Source organism: Pteropus alecto, unplaced genomic scaffold, assembly GCF_000325575.1.
Source record: "Pteropus alecto unplaced genomic scaffold, ASM32557v1 scaffold700, whole genome shotgun sequence".
Lineage (NCBI taxonomy): Eukaryota > Metazoa > Chordata > Mammalia > Chiroptera > Pteropodidae > Pteropus > Pteropus alecto.
In genome coordinates, this window is record NW_006429611.1 from 632,366 (window position 1) to 638,365 (window position 6,000).

At 54.0% G+C, this 6,000-nt stretch overlaps 1 protein-coding gene across 1 annotated transcript in view; it reads right to left on the reverse strand.

Moving 5' to 3' along the window:
• GNB1 (G protein subunit beta 1) overlaps nt 1-6,000 on the reverse strand; it is a 65,377-nt gene that overhangs the window by 26,848 nt on the left and 32,529 nt on the right. The gene's annotated exons all lie outside the window — the stretch shown is intronic.

A 6,000-nucleotide genomic window follows, 5' to 3' on the forward strand; every position in this document is an offset into this window, starting at 1 on the left:
CGCGGACATCCGCTGCGCCGAGCTGACAGCGGCAGCGCCTCTGACACGTCCCAGGCCACAGGCAGGCCACGCGCATCCAGCGTTGCATGGGGCGGGGGCGGGGTCTGCTCACTCGCTGGCACGCGAGTGCCGCACCTCATCTCCAAGACAAAGCAGCATTTGGACAGAGAGGAATTTGCACGAAGAATTAAAACCAATTTCATCAGCTCTTCCATTTTTCTGTCATTCCCAAATCCAAGATCATCTCCAAAATGAAGACAGTGCGAATCCAAAGGGCGACAGAGTCCTCCCTCGGTACACACGGTTCTGACAGTATTGTGAGCAACGCAGGGCAGCAGCACAAAGACACCGCGACCCGCGAGGGGCGTGACTGCTGGAGAGGGCGCCGCGCCACGCACCGTGCCCCCTGCCCCGGACACCACCCACCACGGCCCTCCCTGTCCTTTAAAGTGATGCGCTGATGTATTTAAGAATGACGGGTCAGCGAGGAGGGGGACGGGTGAGGGCAGGTACCGAGCCAGCCCGGCCCTGAGTGGGGACTGCTTTCATCTGGTAATAATGGGCTTCCTTAATGCCACTTGTTAACTTCCGCATATGTGACAATTTTCCATTAAAATCATTTTTTAAAATGTTACAAGACTCTGGATCGTGATTCAAAATCCACACGTACAGACCTTTTAGAGAAAATCAGAAAAATCTGATTTTGGTCTGAGTATCTGATGACACGAAGGAGCTGCTGTTCTTTTGTCTGGTGTCACAATGGGACTAAGAAGATCCTCACCTGACAAATACTTCTTACTTCCCAGTGCAGTAAGCTGGATTTGCTTTAGGGCACTCCAAGACAGGAAGGAGGGAGTGGGGGAGGTGGTTAAACAAAAGTGGCCAAGTTCTGTAGATGTTGGAGCTGGGTGATTACATAAGATCCTGTGTTTATATGTTTGAACATTCTCAATAAATTTTTTTAAAAATCATTATTTTTTGGTGTTGTGTGAGTACATTACAAGCACGCATTAAATTCGCTATAATCTCTTGGTTTTAAAAGTGTGGGAGCGCAGACAGCCCACGAGCAGGCTGTGTCGTGTGGTGACATTTTTTTCTGCGAGGACAAAGAATCACCCTGCCGCTTTAGCTGGCTGTTGAAAAAAGATGCAACCCCAATAATTCCCAAGTTTGTCTGAACAACTGGATGTTGACCTTGGAAGCTTCTATATCCAAAAGTGATAAAAATTAGTATTAAGTTTTGATGACACAGTACCACGAAACCAGCGTTAGCAGATCAAGGCATCCAACGACAGAGTCAGCGGTAACTAGTTTTAGCAGGGGTAACGAGGAGGACTAAGGGGGAGACCCAGGCCCATGTTACACCCTCGTCCGGCTCTGGTTTAACGTATCCAGCAAATTTCTACATTTCTTTTGAAAACTCACACGCCAAAAATGTGACTTCCACTTCCATTTTATTAGGATTACACTACATTTTATTACGATGCGGTGTATTTAAACAGTCTGCCCTCAACATCGAAGATTCTCATGAGATTTTCCTGCTTCTCAATTTCCTGATGTCAATTTTAAGAGAGAACTCACAGCTGCTGATGCAGCGAAGTGGTCAGCGGTCAGGTGATGCCCATACAGGATACTTTCCACTCCCCGCTGATGGACGACGTGGTTCAATTTTAACTTACTGTTCAACCCCGACCAGCGTGCATCCCTTAAGGCATTAAGACGATGTAAAAATTTAATCATCCTAAGAGGTAAGTTTATACAACAATCATCTATTAGCTCTGTAAATAAAAAAGTAAGACACGAGAAAACATCTGTACATAAAGTGATATACTTTGGTCCTAAACTGGCCTGACCTCCGGGGCCCCGGCTTATTGTCCACAGGAGAGGGCAGGGGCCTCGCCCCGGTTTACTACCTTCTGAACCTAAGAGGTCCCTGGCCTTTTCAAATCAGAACAAAACCTACACAGAGAATTCCTACACCACCAGCAGCGAAACGCCATTACACTCGAGCTGCATGTGCGGGAACCTGACGTGTCTAGGGGGTTCGGGCTAGAGCCAGACAAGCCCTCGGGAGGGCGCTCGGCCGGCGACGGCTGTCCATCCTCAAGTGAAGGGGGCATACAGGGTCACACACACCCAAAAGGATCAGCTATCTGACAAAAATCAACCACACTAATTTTATTAACCAATGTTACCTCAATAAAATTCAAAAAAAGAAAAAAGAAAAAAAAACCCACACAAAAAACAAACCACACACATCCGGTAACAGCAGGAAAGCAAACCCACTCCATGGACAGGCTGCAGAGCACACAGCATTTCTGGTGACACAAAAAACAAATGACATCCGTACGGCGCCCCAACCCTGCCCCTGCAGAGACGTGCCTGCGAGGCGGTGAGGGCTGTCCCCGTGGATCCCAAAGCTCGCCGACCTGCACGTGCACGTTGCTTATGGGCTGCTACGCAATGTCACGTTTAAAAACTACTATAAAGAACTTCCTTTTCGGAACATGTTAAAGCTAAATCTGATGAGGAAGAAGTACGTTACTGAAAGCTTTCAAAAACTCCCAATCATTCTGTCGTTGTACTAATAATTTAAGACGCGACTTCTTTGATTTAAATGACAAGCACGAATCTGCCCGTTTAGAGCCTCTGCAGCACCGCTGGCGGGGCGACGGGCCGGGGACGCACGGCCGCTCGCTGTGGGCTCCAGGCCCATCCCCGTGGGCAGCCTGCGCAGGAGTGGGCTTGCCTACGATGGCTGTCCCCGCCTCCCTGACACCCAGGGCCGAGCCTTCGCGCCTTGGAGGAGCGCCCCCGCTCGTCGTGGGGGCGGGGGTCGCGCACCTTCTGCCAGCCCCTCTTGTCCCCAGGACGCAGCTCCCTGGCAGTGCTGCTTCCAGAGCGAGGCGCACCAGCTCTCGGGGAGCCCCTCCACCACCGCACTCAGTCTCCCCGCCCCGCCTCTAAGGACGAGGCTCCTCCCCACCCGAAGGCAACTGCCAAGTGTGTCCGTCTCCCCAGCGGTGGGCCGCGAGCAGAAGTCCAGTCTGATGTCCGGGGAGCGGCTGGCGCCTCAGGGCTGACGGCGACGTTGGCCTGCAGTGCCCCGACACACGGAAGCCGACAGCCCGGCGCACACGCATCCAGGCACGCGTCCTCCGCACACGGCTCTGCGGCTCTCCCGCCCTGCGGCCCATTTGCTCTCCGGCCAGGCAGAGGGCCCGGCTCGCGTTCACAGAGCTGGAACCTTCTCCCTGCTGGAACCTTCTCCCTGAAACCGGCAGCACTCCTGGCTTCACGCTGCAAACACCTGACTCACCTCACTCACGTCTGTTTACTGAGCACCTTCTATGGACAGAGGACAGTGGTGACAAACAAGCTCCTGCCCTCAGGGACCGGGGTCTAAAAGAATGACTGGCAGGCAAATGTCGACCTGAGCCACCTGGATCCCTAACTGCATGAGAATTAAAAGGCCATTTACGATTCACTCCCAGGTCACAGCTGTGACTTAGGTGCACTTGCTGCGTGATGTCACTGTGTCCGCACCATCCTCAAGAGGTCCTACCAACCGTCCACGTGGTAAACAAGAGGAAACGGAGTCACAACTCTCCAAGGTTCACAGTCACCAAGGGCAAAGCCACGAATGTGACACGGACTAGCTGCAGTTAGCCACACCAGGGCCCCAACACAGACCGTAACTGGCTGGTCACTGCCTGCGCCTGCCCGTGGCTCCGTCGGGACAAGCTCTTTGAGGACGACGCGGTGGATGTCAACACCTCAACGCCGCCCTCCGAGCTGCAGGCGCAGTCCCGTCTCTCCTACGGTGGCAGCTCCATCGGGGCGAGAAGCCCACGCATCCCCATCAGCGGAGGCCTCTGACCCCTGGTCTGGCTGCAGGGCATCGGCCTGGCTGAGCCGCTGGCCGGTCAGCCGCTGGCCCTGGCACCTTCCCATCGGCTCATCTCCCGACGCCTGCCACAGAGGGAATTTGTCATTTCCCAGAAGCCATATTAAATGAGTAAGAAAACCCCAGATTAACGATAATTTTAGTAATATGTGTATTTAATTCTACATATCCAAATGTAACCTCAACATGTAATCCACATAAACCATTGTAAATGAGGCGTTCTGCATTCATCTGTCACCTGCTTTTGAGATCTGGTGCGTATTTTAGCTCGATGTGGACTAGTCTCATTTCAAGTGCTCAACAGTCACATAGGGCTGGCAGCCACCAGATGCCACTGTGCTGAGCCCTCGCTAATCCCTTCATCGCACAGGGGACACTCCCCTGGGGGACGGTCACTTCAGTACCTTCCAGAAAGGGCGGAAACCGGGCTCTTCCCTGCACGGCACGGAGCGGCTTCCCCGCCTCAGACACTGAGGAAGGTGAGGCGGTCTTCCTGACTCTCTAACCTCCCTCCCTGTGTCACCTCACAAACCAGTCCACTTACCGACCAGGCAGGTGTCAGCAATTCAGGGCTGACAGCAGTCGTGACAGTGGCAGGTCGCCCAACCCAGAGCGACGGCCCGCTAAGTAGGGCTGGTTACCAAAGCACGAGGGGGTGTCCCCTCAGATGGCGTGGTGACAGTGAGGAAGTCACCTCCTCCTTTGCCTACCTAGTGGAGCGATTAAGCAAATGGCAACAGTGGCGACCAGTGTGACGCGGGGGTGCAGCAGCCAGAGCGCAAGTAACACAACCAACACGTCTCAGGTGGTACGTTCTCACCAAGGTGCACACCTCGGAAACCCCGCCACTATTAAGACGATGAACGTATCCATCACCCCAAGTCTCCTCCGGCCCCTCTAAGTCCCACCTCCACCCGGCGGCCACCGGTCTGCTTGCCATCGCTACGGAGACTTTGCACGTTCTAGAAGCTCCCGTACGGGGGCTCACACACGACGTGCTGTCTTGCGGTCTGGCTTCGTTCACGCAGCATGATTGTCCCGAGGTCACCCGTGTTGTTGCGTGGACAGTCGCCATGGGGACCCCTGCTTCATCTGTCCTGGGTAGACACCTCGCGGTGGAAGGGCTGGAGCACAGCCGGTGGGCACGTGCTTCGCGTTTGAGAAACGGCCGAGCTGTTTCCACCGTGGCTGCACCGTCTCGCCCCGTCTCGCCCCGTCCCCTGCACCCTGTGGGGCCCCGGAGCCGAGTCTGGCGCCCTCGCCAGCACGTGGTGTGCTGGGCCTCCCCCGGTTCGGGCACTCTGGCACGCGGTGGTGGTGCCCGCGTGGATGTAGTGCGTTCCCGAGGTCAGCGAGTCCGGCCGCCTCTCACGCACACGTGCGCTGGCTGCAGGACACTCCACTGAAGCATCTGCTCAGGGCGCCGGCCTCCTCCAGCGGCTGTCTCTCAGCGCTGAATCCCGAGAGCTGTTCACCCATTCCGGGTACAGGTCGCCTCCGAGACACGTCACTTACGAATCTTTTCTGCCAATCTGTGGCTTTTCATTCTCTAACAGTGTCTGAAGGAGAACGTTTTAATTCTGATGAAGTCCGAACTGTTCTCTTTTATGGACTGTGTCTTTGATGTCACAACTGATGAGTCTCTGCCTAACGCGCTAAGTCTCAATGACTTTCTCCGTTTTCTTTTAGAGGTTTTCTAGGCTTAGGTTTTATATTTAGGTCTGTGGTTCTCTCTGAGTTCATTTTTTTGTCAATGGTATCAAGTTCACCTTGGGTGTACGATACCCAACCGATCAAGCACCTGATTCATTCAATTTGGTGCTGCTTTTTGATTTATCCCAACTTACAAAGAAAGAGCTGCAAGAACAACGCGGAGAGCCGCACGTCGTCGCCCCGACGCTGGCGCACCTGCTCTTCCACCCCAGCACACAAACACACCGGGGTTCGGACCCGCATCGTGTGGCCTCCGCCTGATCTGTACCAGCTGGCAGTCCAGCTAAGACTGAATCTGGAAAAAGGGCCCTCTGCTTTCTAATGAAAGAAGCTGGAGAAATACTGCTCTAATCTAGAATGCGAACCAGAACCAGTGGGAC